This window comes from Mixophyes fleayi, chromosome 4 (genome assembly GCF_038048845.1).
Source record: "Mixophyes fleayi isolate aMixFle1 chromosome 4, aMixFle1.hap1, whole genome shotgun sequence".
Taxonomy (NCBI): domain Eukaryota; kingdom Metazoa; phylum Chordata; class Amphibia; order Anura; family Limnodynastidae; genus Mixophyes; species Mixophyes fleayi.
Window position 1 is genome coordinate 43,149,233 of NC_134405.1, and position 18,207 is coordinate 43,167,439.

The window sequence follows — 18,207 nt, forward strand, 5'->3', positions numbered from 1 at the left end:
CAGATGATAAAGTTTAGAATAATAAGCGTGAAATGTCTTAGCTATATCAGACGAGGCGACGTATAATTTCCCAGTTTCTGATTTAATGTGTGGTATGTACAGTTGTGCTCTTTGGGTTCGCAGGGCTCGAGCCAAAAGATTTCCCGGTTTGTCTCCCCACTGATAAAATTAGTTTTTCGGCATTTACGATAATCCAACTGTATCTTATCTGAACTTTATTACTTCTGCTAACTCAGTCAGGGTGGCTGGCTCTCGGGAAATTTTATGTCTCATTTCAAGGGATTTCATTTTCTCAAGCTGCAAATCCCTGAGATTATTTAAATACAGTTCACTGGCAAGATGATGCCAGATTTTTGTGTTTTTGCTGTTGCTTAAATTTCTGGGGGTATATTTACTAAACTGCGGGCTTTGAAAAAGTGGAGATGTTGCCTTCTGATACGTGATCCAGCATTGTTCTCTGTAACTCTAATGATAAAGGGCGGTTTTGGCAAAACCAAAACCAAAACCCGAAGGTAATCCAGATCCAAAACCAAAACCAAAACACGGGGGTCAGTGAGCATCTCTAACAATAACCAAGTAGTGCAGCAGTGAAATTACTGCCGCACTGATTGATAAATAATAAGGTCTCCCATGTAGAAGCATGGGGCCCAATCACTTGTGATAACAGGGTGACTAAATAGAGCAAAGTAAATGAAAACCCCTATTGCTGCAATATCCCTTGTACAGTATGGATCTAGAGGTTTAATCTTACTATTATATTTTGTGTAAATGCAGGAGACTGGAATGGTGGTTTCCAGCAGCTGTTGCTTATTTTCAGGAGAAAATTCAGAGCCCGGATAGCTCAGTCGGTAGAGCATCAGACTTTTAATCTGAGGGTCCAGGGTTCAAGTCCCTGTTCGGGCGTTTGCTTTTAGTTCATATTTATAACTTATAGAAAAGCCTTCAGCTGTATTAAATTAAATAACTCACAGATAAATTCAAATGGGTTCTGCAGGTGCCAGGAATAGACTTGGACTAGGGCGAGATATAGTAATACCACTTAGTAGCTGGACACACTCTTTATGCATACTAACCTACTTTTGAATGATTATTTCAGGGAGAAGATGCAAGTAAAACCTAGGTGGACTGCGTTTCTGAAGGGGGAAAGTTCTGCTCTTGCCAAGGGCCGTGTCTAGCTCCACTCGTGGGTTTATTTAGTGCCACTCAGAGGCGTGTGCATGCAGGAAACACATTTTCTGCACGCATATGCCTAGTTGGAATTTCCTATAGAAAAGTTACAAAACCAAATCAATACCCAAAAAAAACATACCAAATACAAAAAAAAAAAAGGGAGATTTTATTTTACTGTAAAAGTTATGGCAATGTCAACAATAACCAAGGAGCGCAGCAGTGAAATTACTGCCGCACTGACTGATAAATAATGTCTTCCATGTACAAGCATGGGGCCCAATCACTTGTGATAACAGGGTGACTAAATAGAGCAAAGTAAATAAAAATCCCTATTGCTGCAATATCCTATGTATAGTATGGATCTAGAGCTGAATCTTACTATTATATTCTGTGCACATGCAGGAGACTGGAATGGCAGACTTACCCAGCGTGTTATTTAAATTGACAGAACACTATTCCTGCCAGTATATAGAGCGCTAGAGATGTGAACGTTGCAGTTCACACATTTGTTGTAGATGTGAATGTTATTGCTTGGTTCAGTCCCCACTTATACCTGTGGGCGGCAGGATCATGGATTTTGCAGAAAGGTGGACATTTCTATGCAGGATCAGTGGGTTGCAGGTGAGTAGTTATGGAAAGCCTGGAATGTTCAAATTCCACCAGCTGGTGTCTGACTTCAAGCTAAAATCAGAGCCCGGATAGCTCAGTCGGTAGAGCATCAGACTTTTAATCTGAGGGTCCAGGGTTCAAGTCCCTTTTCGGGCGTTTGCTTTTAGTTCATATTTATAGCCAATATAACGGATTCGATTTCTCTGATCTGTAGGTCACAGGAATTGACCCACAGACTATGTATATAGGCATTAAAGCAGTGATGTTTTATTAGCTTGTGTCCTAATAAGGACAGTTACACACTCGTTTATGATACTAGTTGTCGAAGTAGTATAATTGGATGAACGAAAGTATATATGGACCTTCCTGATACCTTGACCAATAGAAGCAAGCCACACCATCTCCATTGTTCTCACTGTAACACTGAGTGTATATAATATAGCTGCGCTCCTACTGGCTTCAGTCATTCTCTGACCACAGTATTCTGGAGTGAAATACTGTCCACTGGTACCCGTGGGAGCGCAGCTAGCATAAGCGATCGCAGCGGTATGTATTTATCTTTTGGTATTGGCTGTACTGTATTATAATCATGTATTGAATTGTTAAATTTTGCATCTGCTAAAATAAATTACTTTGTGACTTGGAAACATAATACAATCGCCTATGCAATGCTTATTTGAAAACGATAGAATTACTTTAATACTAGTGATCTCAGAAGGTACAGATTAAATAATACATTACATGATCAAGCAGGGCTCCTTTTATACACACATTGGCAGGGGTTAACCAGCCCCCTCCTTGCTTGCACCAAAACGTCTGATATTGCATCAGATCATTTTTGCATCATATTGTATACATTTATACAATACATTATTTATAAGTGATCCAGCCACAGGGAGATTAATTTTATTTTACTGTAAAAGTTCTGGCAATGTCAACAATAACTAGAGATGGGCGGTCTCTGTTTCCTTGGCTCCCTTCTCTTAGCTAGATTTCAGCCCCTGCTGCAATCTACACTGTCATCATAATCACCCTCATCATTGTGTACAGCTTCCTCAAACAACAGTAATTCATCCCCGCTGGTATCCACTATCATAGAAGTCTGTGTACTTTGATGTAATTGTCGATAATAGCCTTCCTCATGGAATTTGTAGTTCATTTTATGGCAGAACTGTCACGATTTTTGGCCAATTCTTTTAGAGCAGAGCAAATATCAAAATGTTGTGCTGACTTATCTGCATCACCACTGCGTGTCTTGGGAAAGCTAAGTTTTTTCTGAGAAGCAGTTGCCAGAGAAACTGAAGGAGTAGACGTCATTACAAGATGTTGATAGCTATTGGATCCTGGCGAAGCGAATTAAGTACTTAATCTACAATTACAATAGTTAGCAGATTTACTTAGTTTTATTTAATCCGTAAAATTTATTTAGCTGATTCTCAAAAAGCATCATTTAGGCAATCACTTGACTCAAGCTAATCGTGTTTGCACTCTCTTCACAGGGACTACTTCGCTGGACTAAAGTACATTCCCCTCAAATTCTAGTCTTCTTGCAGCTGCTGCATTCTCCTACATGCTGTTGCAGAATCCCAAAAATGACCTTCACTTTTTCGGGACACAAACAGCATCTCCTGTCATTGTCATTTTTTAAAAGTTCTGTAACACCAAGTTGATTGTGTGAGCAAAACAGGAAATGTGATGGAATCACCCCCCCCCCCCCCACAATGCTCTAACAATATTGGTGTCGTTACCAGAAATCACATATCCTCAAGATAGTCCAAGCAGGATAAGCCATGTTGCAGTGACATCCCTTACTTTTTGTAACAGATTGTCAGCTGTATGCCTCTTAGTGAAGCCGCTGATACACAGAGTAGCCTACTTTGGAACAATGTGACATACTTGGGTACATGCTGCTGCAATCTCCTACATGCTGTTGGAAAATAGCGGTAAAGTCCAGAAACTTTTCCAGCCACAGAAAGCATCTCCTGCACATCATCCTCATCAGCAGCAGCTAATTATATAGCGCCAGTAATTGTGCTGCGCTGTACAGAGCAGATGAGAACTAAGCAGAAACCATTATAAGTTATGTAGATAGTTATAAGATATAGTTATAAGTTATGTTAGCTCATATTAGTTCCTACCCCATTTAACTTTTCCTTGATTACAGGTGTTTTTTAATTTACCAAGGAAAATTGTTTGTTTTTTTCATTTTGGTTTCCCTCACTTTATAAAAACACTATGCACCTCAGTCTTCAACATAGGCTTTAGCAGATGATGTACAGGCATTCCTATCATCAGGACTGGTGCCAGCAGCTGCTTGGTGCTCCTGGTCTGTTCTCGACTGATGAGAATCCATATCGATGGCACAGTACAATGTCACTACACTTTAAAGAACACTGCCAGCCTATTAATAAAGCTATGTCACAATACAATGTGAGTGGAGACTTTGAAAAATAAATTCAAGGCCGATTACTTCTGTTGAAGCACTGAACACTGGCAACTATTTGGGGGTGAGCTATGGCACAGTCTTTTGGGCAAAAGTATATGAAAATCATATTGTGACCTGTGAGGTTGTCAGAGTTACACCCGAATAGTGTAACTTATCAGCTCTGGTACCTGTGAAACAAATGGGTTATCGATCGATAGAGAAGAGACACACTCAGTTTTTTTAGGGCTGAATGAGAATCAATTCTGACTGCCCCCTAGTCAGAAGGCTTTATTTATACATGAAAAATGTGTTCGCAGGCACATTTGTTATCTAGAAATTATTGCATTTTCTCAGGGGAAAATTAGATCTCAGTATCAACAGAAAAAGTCTATACATCTGTTGATTATTCCTCTTCTCAAGAATGCTGCTGTAAATGTCAAGGCCTGTAACTCCTGAAACTCCTTATCTTCAAGAACGGTCCATAGCCTTAGTCTCCACCACGGCCTCTGGGCGTATTGCCAAGCTCAGCATATTCACATGAGAAAGAAACAGAAAAGCTGGTGTCAATATCATATTCAGAAAAACAAAGAAAAGCATCTTTTATTTTACAAGTTTGATCAATATATGTACTTTTTACCATATTAACTCTCACAGATCCTCCTTTTTATCATACTTTTAAAATGCTACCTGTCTTTTTATGTCTGTGGATTACACCTGCACTTTGCCTACTTCAATGAATGGAATCCCTTCTGGACCATAGACGCTGGTAAAGATACATTCATTCAAAGTCTTATAATCCACATACATTCATCTTATTATGGTATGACAATAGGAGGTATCCGGGGGGGGGGGCTTAGTAATATAAATCAGGGGTAGATTAGGTATAAAAATATGCAGTGCGCTCGGCAAGTGTCTTAGACACTTATTTCACTAAAAGGGGGATCACCTTTTGTGCTGCATAGTTTGAATAGGAAGGTGAGGGTAAGGTATCAATATAGCTGAAAAGGTCTGGTGGCGCAAAACATTTTATAGGCAATAAAGCAGTTCCATAAGCTGAGTAGTAAAATGATTATACATAGTATCAATACTGGGTGTATCAGCATATTTAACATTGCAGATACTGTGGGGGATGCCCCTGTGAATACATCCCACCAATGCTTTTCCAAATCCTCCTTCAATTTGGTAGCCATGCCTCTTAGCTCATTTTACTTCAATCATAGTTACTTTTTTAGCATGATTATTGGTATAATTTACCTGTTTAAGATGATCATTTAGTAACTTGGTTTCATTAATTACCCTCACTATCATCCCTATATCTAGGGTCAGTTGAGGTAATGTTAAATCATTATACATGAACATTTTGTCCACCTGTGTCATTTTATCTTTATAGAACATTAGCAACTTCCCTTGCCATCGTAAGTGTGTTATATTTATTAAGCACCCTGAGAACGGGTAAGCTAGTCTATAAGTTTGTGTTATTGCTTCATCATATGTGATGAGACAAACCATCTGAGGAGCCACCTCTATTAATGTCTCATATTCTTTTTCTTTTGGATGCAATGTCTATATACAAATGCTGGTAATATGCTGTAGTAAACATGGTTCAAAGATAACAGTCTGTTGTGGGCATACTGGTCCCATGTCCGTGTTATCACAGAGGTCTAAATTATGTGACCTGTTTTTGTTATCAATATAATGTCCCTTAAATTCAGGTGTCCATAGGTTACCATCCTGCAAAATCATGGGCATAACAATAAATTTACATACTTGAATTTTCACTTTTATTGTGTATATTTCTAAAGTCCCTGCACAGAAGGTTTCTTCACATCTTATTTTTCTTCTATCTAACTTAAACCTTTCTTGGTTTGTCAGATTAAACATTTTTCTATATAATAATATGTTTCCAGTCATAAGCTTTGTTTGTGCAGTATCCTTCTGCTGCTTTTGATACAAATATTGCAACGTACACTGGGTCCAATTTACAAATTTCGTAATGTTTACTTGTGTACTCCAGCTATTAAGTATGGTTCTGTTGTATATCTGCAAAAACTCTTTATCCCACTGTATGTTTTTAGTCAAAGGGTTGAAGACTGTGGGCATCCAATCAGCTTGCATATGAACTATTTTACTGAGATCTGCTCCTGTTTTGCTAAGTTTCGTGTCTATGACCTCAGTATCGATTGTGTTCATTATGCCTAATCCTGTCCCTGTAGCTCCTAACAAGGTATCGTACCACTCCCGCTTGCACTTCTTCTGACTATGTGCCGGGAAAGTAATGTTCCACCTTATTATTGTTCTTTGTTTTCTTATTCCCATCATTAGACATGTAGATGGGACCCTTACAATTGTGTTGGTTACCACCTTAGGCTGTAATTGCAAGATATAAAATCTAAGCCTTAACCCTAATGTGGAATCTTGCATCTGTGTATTATTGGCACAAACTATTACTTTATCTTGATAGTTTGTAGCATTATTGGTTTGGTTATACTTTATAGTATCAGTTCTATTTCCACACTGATCTTTATTTGATTCTTTGCCTCATAACTTTCTAGCCATTTCAGAAAAGGCTGCTCACAACATTGAGTTTCATTGGTACCTTTTAGCTCAAAAGTACTATTCAATTTTGCTGCCCATATTATGTGAGTGTGTGTATCTCCTAAAATTTTGTACACCTTTCCACCTTTTATTTTTACACTTAATTTGTCACATGGCCAAATTCCTGTGCTCCCGTTTTATCCTCTATTGAATTTTCCATTTCCCAATTTCCATTTTTCAAATAGCTCTTAAAACATGTACCTGTAGTTACATTTCTCCCTACGCTTGAGAGATCTGTAATGTTCCATTCGCATATAGTCATATTATTTTCTGGTAGTTCTTGGTGTATGTAACCTCTGCCTGTACAATTTGCTATATTATCTTGAAATAAGCCTGGAGTGGCAGACATTACTATAGTCATGTGATGAAAAAGGAAAACACATATGTGCATACTGTGTTGCATTTTTCACATGTTCCGTGTTAGCCACATATATTACCTCAATTATTGGTCAGGATTGGGATCTGGTGCTGTAGCTTTCTTGCAATGACTAGCATGTATCCCAGATCCTTTTCCTTCCAGTTTTACTGAAGTGGAGGTAATTAGTAGGACTTGGTATGGACCCTCAAATCTGGGTTCCAAGGTCCTTCTGACGTGCCTTTTTACGAAGACGTAATCTCCTGGCTTCAAACAATGGGTACCAGACAAGTTATCTGGATCTGGAATGGAAGAGAACACTAGACCATGCACTTTAGTTAATTGTCTTTGTAACTCTCCCATATAAGTCACCATATTGCCATAGTTATGTTCCATCTGTTGTGGAAAATAGCACCCTGTTTTAGGAGGTCCTCCAAACAATATTTCATAAGGACTCAACTTAGTTTTTTTATTTGGGGTTATTCTTACAGAATAGAGAGCTAAGGGCAGACATTCTACCCAGGATTTACCAGTTTCTCTCATAGCTTTCTGTATTTTTAATTTTAGTGTACCATTCATTCTGTGCTGTTGCTCCCCTTTTTTTTCCCACTCTCCCTTTTCCGTGGGCATTGCTTGTTTCTGTAATTGTTTCAACACCTGCAAGTCTATTGGTTTCCCTCGGCCTAGGGTGACCTCATAGTATATGGCTACTGCTTTTAAAGCCGCATCCTTGGCTGCTTTATCTGCTAATCTATTACCTTTTACTTCAAATGTTTGCTCCTTAGTGTGTGCTTTTACCTTTAAAATAGCCACTTCTGTAGGGGCTGCTAAGGCCTCAAATAATGCTTTTATGAGGCTTTATTGGCTTACCATTTGCCCCCAGTAAGTTCTGGCTACGCCATATGGGGCCAAAATCATGTGCTACCCCAAAGGCATACCTGGAGTCTGTGTATATATTAGCTCTCTGCCCTTCAGCCATAATACAGGCATCTATCAAGGCCTGAAGTTCTGCTTCTTGTGCTGATTGCCCTGGGCTTAGAGCCTCTTGGACGAGTATTTGCTGTTCAGTAGTTACAGCATACCCTGTTTTGGGTTGCCCCTCGTGGTAGTATCTGGAACCATCTACAAATAAAATCATATCAGGATTTGTTAGTGGCTCTTCAAACACATTGGGGAGCCCTTGATGCTCAGAATCCATCAAAGCTAAACAGTCATGAGAAAAATTTGTAGTGTGATTTGAGCCCTGCGCATTAAACTCCTCACTGAAGTCATCATGCTTATGGCTACTTTCCAGACTACTACTCCCCTCTTTTAAATCCTCTTCCTCATCCTGTGGTAACAGGGTGGCTGGATTTAAAACTGTACATCTCTTGATGGTGAGGTTACTTGGGCTTAATAGTGCAACCTCATATTTTGTCAGTCTGGCAGTTGACAAATGTTTGGTTTTAGCTTGATTTAAAATCTCCGTTACTGCATGCGGTACTTGTAATGGTTTGAATGGTTGAATGGTTTAACACTATATCCCCCACTTTGTGTTTTAGCAGAGCAGCCGCAGCTACTGCTCTTATGCATGAAGCTGAACCTCTAATTACAGGGTCTAGTTTTCCTGAGTAATACCCCAAAGGTCGTTGTTTGCCACCGTGTTCTTGAGTTAATACACCGTGTGCAAAGCCCTTCTGCTCATGACAGAATATACAAAGGGTTTATCATAGTTTGACATTGCTGCATTACTTTCTTTCAAACCATCTGATATAAAATTTGGTTAAAAAAAAAAAGTAAATAAATAAATAAACTTAAACACTATTTCATATTCAACTTCAATGTTAGTCCATTTCTCCTTTTCCCTTTAAAAACATCTTCTCACCTTCTTCGACATACAGAAAAACCACCTAGCTCATGCATTTGCTATGCGAATAGCCCATAAACTCTAATATCTCTTTCCAAAACAAGGTAATCATTACTCAGCAGAATCTACGTTCTTTAAATCCTTAATTAGTTTATACTTATGTTTGTTGTGGCTGTTGACCAAAATATATTGCAAACTTCTATTCATTGGAAGTTGGATCAATGCAATCTGGATTGAAAGGGTGCTTTGTAGCTGGAGAGCTTCTGTGAAGAAAAAAAACTTTTGCGTAGAGATTAACATTTATTCACTAGGAATTACAGTAACTGTTATTAATTCACATTGAACAGCTGCTAATACGACACTTGTTTAAAAGTTTCTCTTTGTAGCTTAACTGTGACGCTATGCGTTCCACGCAATGAAAAACTGATTTCCTCAAAGGGGCAGTCCCTAATCTCACAAACAGGGAATGTCAAAGTGACGAGACCTGGGCGAGTGTTCAAAGCCACTCCTTTCTCATCATCTCTTTGTAAACCAAATATTCACACATATTTCCAGATTCTGTGATTTCCATGTTTAAAGTACAAATATATTCACAATTCTCGCTCACAGATGACATTTTATCTCGTAACATTTCATTATGGGCATAACAAACCCTCCTGATTTCTGAGAACATTTATCAGCGCCATTTTACACAGATAAAAACAGCTTGTAATATCTCTCCATGTAAAGCTCACTCCCACAATTCTCAACTTCATTAAAGAGAAAGCTATTTTTCTCAAAAAAACCAAAACAAAATTACTTTGTTTAAATACAGAAAACGGCTTGTTGGACCCTAGCCAACTTTGTTCTGACACCAGTAATAGTGATAATGTACATTATTTACAGTCTTGTGACGGACCAAAGATTTTAAAACTTCTTTTGCATCTCTTCAAAAGCATTACATTTGCAACTGTACAGCTTTTTCAACCTTGAAACATGTCTCTTGTAAAACGTTCAAGACAGACAAACACGGATCTCCCTCACACGCAGTAAGACGGAGATAAAAACTCACATACAGAGAAAGAAAACTTAACTGCTATCTTCCAGCCTACTGCTGTGGAACTACAAGTCCCAGCATTAGACTAAATACACATTAGCTTTAACATGTTACTATCAATCAGCACTCCGGACATATTTTTTTCTCTTGAAATATTGAAGCAATGTTACATACATTGTCAGATAACAAAAAAAACCAGCGTGCTTCTTATCTCAACACACTGAAATCTTTTACACAGAATAAGGGAGGGGCACATCTCACTCTTTAAGCTGCGCAACATCAAACATACATTTTTAGTACACAACCTACTTGATTCATTGTTTTAGTCATTATATCATTTAGCTTGTGATACATTGTTCAAGATAACCTTCTTTTAATGACTGCTTGTGATGTCCTTTAATTAATTTTATCCATTTGTCTGCTTTTAATGTCCTTTGCTTAGGAAATCCTGCCGCCTTAAAAACTTTTTCCATGCCTGTAGTGAGGGAGCTTCCCCCATGCCTGTATGCATATTCCCAGGGGGTATACCCCCAATAATTTTCTGAATCCTTATCGGTCCTACACTCTTTATTACCCACGTCTGGGTACACCTTATGTCTTTACTCTTAGCGGACCGTCAGATAATTATATCTTTATCTTTATTGTTTATATTAAGGCAGGATTACCAGGGGGACAACAAATCTGTAGGGTTTAATCCCCTTCTTATGTTGCAGACTACTTTTATGCAAAGTATAAGAAATAACATTGCAATTACACAGCTAAGTATTATTATTCCTTCTGGGCAATCTAGAGATATCCACCTTGTATTCTCTGTACCCATTCTTTTAACAACCTTCTATTTGGCATGTTCATAGGCTTTGGGCCATACTTGACCTATGTCAGAATAATGTGGCTGATTTTGGCTATTTATCAACTTATATTGTTTGTCCTCTAGTCCCAGGAACAAAATCGTGGAATTTGTGGTACAGGGTAAAATATCACACAGTATCCAATCTTCCCCTACTTTTGCCAGGACTACACTACATACATATTTCCTTCCTGACATGTCACTGAAAACGTACTGAAAACCTCTTTCCTAAACACACTCTCTTTTGTTAGTTATACAATACATACATACATGTAATACATATACTTAAATAACCACAAAAGGGTTATATAATGTCCAGAGTCGGATCTTCGTAACTCCAAACAAAGTCCCCCGGACTTGTTACCTACCCCACTTCCCCAAGGACAGAACTCTTTAAGAGTAAAAATAAAGCTTTTTACTCACCATATGGATTTCTGTTTCTCTGTCCTTGTGGATAGGGTGGTTCCTGGTGCCGGAGGGTTGGATGTATTGAAGATGCCAGGCGAGCCCCCATTGGAACTGTCAGTTACACCCCAATAGTGTAACTTATCAGCTCTGGTACCTGTGAAACAAATGGGTTATCGATCGATAGAGAAGAGACACACTCAGTTTTTTTTAGGGCTGAATGAGAATCAATTCTGACTGCCCCCTAGTCAGAAGGCTTTATTTATACATGAAAAATGTGTTCGCAGGCACATTTGTTATCTAGAAATTATTGCATTTTCTCAGGGGAAAATTAGACATAGTCTCAACAGAAAAAGTCTATACATCTGTTGATTATTCCTCTTCTCAAGAATGCTGCTGTAAATGTCAAGGCCTGTAACTCCTGTAACTCCTTATCTTCAAGGACGGTCCATAGCCTTAGTCTCCACCACGGCCTCTGGGCGTATTGCCAAGCTCAGCATATTCACATGAGAAAGAAACAGAAAAGCTGGTGTCAATATCATATTCAGAAAAACAAAGAAAAGCATCTTTTATTTTACAAGTTTGATCAATATATATACTTTTTACCATATTAACTCTCACAGAGGTGCTAAAAATTGACTGGAAATGAAAGGAAATTAGTGTTTTTGAGGTTAATAATAATGTAGGTACAAAATAATAGCTAAATTATGTGATTTTCACCCAACAAGTGGCATTTTGTAAAAAAGCCCAAAACAAAACAAAAACCAAAACATGCAAGGGCAGTTTTGGCAAAACCAAAACGTAATCCAGATCCAAAACCAAAACCAAAACACGGGGGTCAGTGAGCATCTCTACAATAACCAAGGAGTGCAGCAGTGAAATTACTGCCGCACTGATTGATAAATAATAAGGTCTCCTATGTAGAAGCATGGGGCCCAATCACTTGTGATATCATCATCATCACCATTTATTTATATAGCGCCACGCTGTACAGAGAACTCATTCACATCAGTCCCTGCCCCATTGGAGCTTACAGTCTAAATTCCCTAACACACACACAGAGACTGACAGAGAGAGAGAGAAAGAGAGAGAGAGAGAGAGAGAGAAAGAGAGAGTGCCTAGGGGCAATTTTGATAGCAGCCAATTAACCTACTAGTATGTTTTTGGAGTGTGGGAGGTAACGGGATGACTAAATAGAGCAAAGTAAATGAAAACCCCTATTGCTGCAATATCCTATGTACAGTATGGATCTAGAGCTGAATCTTACTATTATATTCTGTGTAAATGCAGGAGACTGGACTGGTGGTTTCCAGCAGCTGTTGCTTTTTTTTTAAGTAGAAAATCAGAGCCCGGATAGCTCAGTCGGTAGAGCATCAGACTTTTAATCTGAGGGTCCAGGGTTCAAGTCCCTGTTCGGGCGTAAGCTTTTAGTTCATATTTATTTAGAGAGAATGGATTAAATTAAATAAATCATCAATCCAAAAATGGGTAAATATTGTAGTTGCCAGGTATAAGTTTGGACTGCCTTGTTTTTACATAGTCCTGGAATTGGCATGAGGAGGGAAATTTGTAAAAAGAGAAATAAGATATCTATGTGGACTTATCCTTTCTACTCGTTTATCTTATGCTATCCCACATTAAAGCTGGTCAAGCGTGCTACCAGCAGACTTACCCAGCATGTTATTTAAATTGACAGCACACTATTACTGTATATAGAGCGCTAGAGATGTGTACATTGCAGTTCACACATTTGTTGTAGATGTGAATGTTATTGCTTGGTTCAGTCCCCACTAATACCTGTGGGCGGCAGGATCACGGAGTTTGCAGAAAGGTGGACACATTCTATGCAGGATCAGTGGGTTCTGGATATTGGCAGAAGAGGTTGCAAGACAGAGTTTTATCATGTTCCAGGGTAAACTTCTTTGTCAGATCCGTTACAGCAGATTTGGAAGCTTTACACATCAGTAGGCAAACATTGCAGGAAGCTCGTGTGATCTCTCTTGTTCCACCAACCCCGATGCTTTTACTACAGACTATTTCTGGTCAGGAAATACCCATGGCTTCCTGTACTGTACTAGATTTAAGGAGACTCAAATCACTTTGTCCATGCAAGATATTTCCTTATGGAGTCTGTAAATTCAATTCTCACAGCTGTAATCGAAGGAGATTTTCTCGCGTCAGTGAATCATCTGGAAACTTACTTCCTGTTCCAGCTTAACACCAGAGATTACTCTGGTTCTGAGTCCTGGGAAAGCATTTCCAAAAATCCAATATCAATTACACTTTATTAGATAAAGAAATAAAAGATATTCCCAGTCTATGATTGCTACACTTACTATGTATTAGCTGATGTTTATAAACACATATTTTTTCTAGATATGCTATAGCTGCCACTGTATTTGTACTAGTGTGAACCTCCCTCCCCCTTTTTACTCCACTTTTTCGCCCTGTCCTCCTTTCCCCTCCTTATAGGTACAAAAATCAAATAAAAATGTGATATAGAAAAAAGTTATTCCTAGTGAAACTGTCAGATTGCAATAAATAAATAGTTTGCCACTTTCCGCAGCCCTAACAATATCCAGCCAAGTTAAAAGAAAGACACTAAAATAGTGTGTTATTTGTTTTTTTTAACTAGTTCAGCACAGCATACACTTTGAAATGATTTCATTGTCAGACTTAAGTGATCCAGGAAGTTCTGTGGCTGGGCTGCTTGTCTCACCCTCATGAATGGCCTGAGGCACTTAATGCCATAAAAGGTAATGCCTGGGCTTGGTAGGAGTGCTGTATTAGCATATACACTCCCATAATCCTCTGCACCACATGAACTAGTGACAATGTCTCCGCAACCCTGGCCAGTATGCTAAGTGAGGTGATCCTTGCTTCACGATAGATTAGTTAGCTTTGCGCAGTGGCAGTATCATAGCCAATGAGGTTTATCCGAGGCGTGATTATTGCTTATTGAAAACTTTTCCCAATACCCCGCCATGATGACTTGAAATATAGTCAGCATCGGCAATTTTTGACAGTCTCTCTGGAGACTGAATAAGGTGGTTAAGAATAGATGAATAAATTAAGATTATTATAGTTTTGAGTTGTTCTGCTATTTTCTACAACATGGTCAGATCTTTTATGTATTTGATCACTTCAATCTTGTGATCTGAATCCTCAAATCCATCTGAAAAAGAAATTAGTCCTTGCTGTGTAACTCCAATGCCACATCCCAAATCCAAACAGTAGACATGGGTAATCAATAATATCCCTAATATCATCATTTATTTATATAGCGCCAACATATTCTGTAGCGCTTTACAATTGGGGACAAACACAGTAAACTAATAAACAAACTGGGTAAAACAGACGGAGGTGAGAAGACCCTGCTCGTAAGCTTACAATCTACTACTCATTATCCAATAACATTCTTACGCATCTCTGGATACTTTGGTGGTGACCACCCTCCCCTCTCCTCTTTCCATGACCCCCTTTTCTACTTATATTATTGTTCTAATCCCTCGGTGAACCCCAATATTTTGTTACAAAATTTGTAAACAAATGTAAATATCAGTTTAATTACATTATAATATCTGTTAGGTCACTTTTTTCAATAAAAATATAGATATAGACAATCTGCAGGGTTTCAAGAGGATATGAGATAGTCACCCAAACACAATAGATGGAGGATTTATCATTATTTTATTATAGATTTTCATCTCTGCAGACATTGGAAAGTGTAATCATTGACTTAGAGATGGATAGTAGAATGTCATCTATGTGCAAAGCTATTTGGTGTTCTCTGTGACCTACCTTAAACCTCTGGTTTTGATAAATTTATAAAGCTTGCTGTAGAAAGACAGAAATTCTTCTTGGGGTTTCTCTATTGGGGTCATAGATTAGCTGACCCTGCACATTCCTAATAGACACAATAGCATTGTAGACTTCGGCAACGCAGGGACTCTGCTTTATCGCTCTGTTCATAAAACTTCTGGTTCAGCCACTTGAGTGTCTGTGAAGCCTTTTTAGAAAGTATTGTATCAAGTTGGCCTCACAAGGATAAGTATGTAGCTTGGCGCTGAGCCCGAGCTACCTGGATCTGGGATTCTAATTTTTTAATGGGTCATTAAATCCTCTTCTACAGTGACTAACGATTTACAAATGTCATCAGTCTCTAAAGCATCCTTTCTATTTCCAATTTCAGTGAGTTCCAGGAGAGATTTTTGGACTGACTGATGCATCTCAGCCTGGAAAATAGATTTGATAAATTGCACACAATTACGTATCAGGCTTAGCATTCCCAGAGAAACCTCCTCCTCCGCTTTCTGTTCTGGACTCCTAGATCTCCTAGGGCTTTGAGTAGACTGAGGTAAATGCGGAGTTTCTCTCATCTTTTTTGAAACACTTGCAAAATCCAAGGTAATTTGTTTCTTACTTTTGGAAGTTATAGAGTTTGGTTAAAAATAAATCTAAGACCAGGATAAACAGAGGCTGGAGACTGGTCAGTATTATGTAATCTGAGAGACATTCATAGAGCATTGCGTCTACAAGAAAAACATTTCTATGCACACCCGTCCTTTGACGCTTGCTTTATTTTTGCTTTCTTATTCCATCTCCGTTATTCAGGGACAATAAATTATTCGGAATAAGATTGCCAAAGCCCTTTGTGGAGGAGCAAATAATAAGCCACCAATCAAATTAACAGTTTTTGACTGCAAAATGTATATTTTATTTGCATAAAAACATACCAAAAAACAGTCACATTGCAAATACATTACATTCAAGTGTACTGCAACACAGAAACAAAGTAAACTGCAAAACATAAATCAATCAAATTTTATACACAATACAAAACATAGGGCATACGATAGGACATCCTACACTACGGATCAAGTACAGCACTATTCTAATCAAGACAACTGTTCCAACATAGAGCAATTGATGAGAGGGGGGAGGGAGGTGAAGAGGGTAAGAGAAGGTAATCACAGTCCCAAAGCTTTATTGATAGAGAAACACATATAAAAAGTTGGATAAATAGAACAAGACATTCAACAAAGTTCAAGTGGTATGATGGCGAAAGCGAAGGAGGGGAGGGGATAGCGAAATCACAGGCCCTAGGCTTTATTGAAATACAGACCCAGATAGGGAGAAGGCAGAGAAGGAGAGGTGTTATAATCATCTTCTTCCTCTGAATATGCCAATTTTGTCTTTTAAATTGAAAGCCTGAGGTACGTGCTCACAATCCACCCAGTGCCTCAGTCTGGTACTTGGGATGCCATTCCTCCCCATTCGACGCAGCCATAGAAACATAGAAATTGACGGCAGATAAGAATCATTTGGTCCATCTAGTCTGCCTATGGTAACCTCACACCCTATTTGATCCTTAGTTCTTTGTAGGGATATCCTTAGGTCTATCCCAAGCATGGTTAATTTGCTCTACTGTATTCGCCTCAACCACCACTGATGGGAGGCTATTCCACGTATCCACTACCCTTTCTGTGAAGTAATTTTTCCTCAGATTCCCTCTGCACCTACTTCCCTCCAGTCTCAGTGCATGTCCTTGTGTTCTAATACTTCTCATTGTGTGAAGAATGTTTCCCTCCTATACCCTGTTCAAACCCTTGATATATTTGAAAGTTTCTATCATGTCTCCCCTTTCCCTTCTTTGCTCCAAACTATATACATTAAGATCTTTTAGTACTTCCGGATAAGTTTTGTGATGTAAGAAATGCACTATTTTAGTTGCCCTTCTTTGAACAGCTTCTAATGTGTTTATAACCTTCTGGAGATATGGCCTCCTGAATTGAACACAGTATTCAAGATGAGGCCGTACCAATGACCTATACAGTGACAGTATTACTTCTTTCTTTCTGCTACCGATTCATCTCCCTATGCAACCAAGCATCTGACCGGCTTTCAAGTCACCTGAAATAGTGACTCCTAGATCCTTTTCTTCCTCCGTAGTTTCCACTATAGTGCCATTAATACTATATTTAGCATTTAGGTTTTTGAGACCCAAGTGTGTGCATGATTTTTGCATTTTTTGTCATTAAACTGTAGTTTTCAGTCTCTTGACCATTCCTCTAGTCTGCCTAATGCACTCCATAAGGCCTTTTTACTAGGATAAGGGTGTTCAGACAACCTTTGCTGAAACTAGGTGGTCCCTCGATATCCCAGAGCCTTATGGACAGTTAAGGGACAAGGGTCTTCAGGCCCACCTCCATCTCAAGGCTCGCCTTTCCACTGAAGTATGATGAATATTTCCTCAGCCTCCTCAATGAGAGAACCTCTAACAGGACACAGGGTAAGAGAACGGCCCACAAGGGTGCAGTCCTCACACATTTCAAAACATGACACAAAAACATAATACAAATTTTATTTAATTTTTTGAAAAAACATCCAGACGGTAGAGGAAGCTCAATACAATATTACTGCAACATGTGAAATCAAGGAGAAAATTAACTGACATTTTACCTCTTTTTCCTCGCATAGTAAATAAAACCTTGATAAAGACCATATAGGTTGAAACGCGTCGGGTGATGATAACTGAGCTGCATTGATAAGTCAATTTACTATACTGCTCCATCTGAGCTGGATTTAAATGTCAGTCTCTCCAGCTTTCCTGGGAAAATGAAGATCTTTTGAGATACTGCGATCTTTATCCAGATATTATGGTAGGACCGCATTATTCATTCTTTTTTTTATTGTTTGAATACATGTTTTTTATTTCAAACTATAACATGGCAGATGTCCCTTCTTCCCATCCACATATATGAGGAAATAAAAGTGGAAGAGAAGAAAATTCCGTGGGGAAATATCTTTAACAAGGCTGATGAACACAATAACCTCTGGTAGGTTTTCGATTACTACAGGATGACTGTATTGAACTTTCACATCAAGGAGAAGTGTAAAGAATATTTACTCACCCATC

General features: G+C 38.6%; 1 long non-coding RNA gene and 3 other non-coding genes across 4 annotated transcripts in view; 3 read left to right on the forward strand and 1 right to left on the reverse strand.

The window, feature by feature from the left end:
- Positions 1–830: 830 nt before the first annotated feature.
- Positions 831–903, forward strand: TRNAK-UUU (transfer RNA lysine (anticodon UUU)). The gene has a single exon. It is a non-coding gene; the product is annotated as a tRNA-Lys (tRNA).
- Positions 904–8,937: 8,034 nt separating this feature from the next.
- The window catches only part of LOC142151305 (uncharacterized), a 130,641-nt gene continuing 121,371 nt past the window's right edge, over positions 8,938–18,207 (reverse strand). The window contains exons 2-3 of the long non-coding RNA XR_012691173.1: positions 11,307–11,487; positions 8,938–9,279 (exon numbers count right to left, since the gene is read on the reverse strand). This is a non-coding gene — a long non-coding RNA (uncharacterized LOC142151305). The remainder of the gene's footprint in view (positions 9,280–11,306; positions 11,488–18,207) is intronic.
- TRNAK-UUU (transfer RNA lysine (anticodon UUU)) lies at positions 12,636–12,708 on the forward strand. The gene has a single exon. It is a non-coding gene; the product is annotated as a tRNA-Lys (tRNA).
- LOC142155907 (U4 spliceosomal RNA) lies at positions 14,186–14,326 on the forward strand. The gene has a single exon (XR_012691992.1). It is a non-coding gene; the product is annotated as a U4 spliceosomal RNA (small nuclear RNA).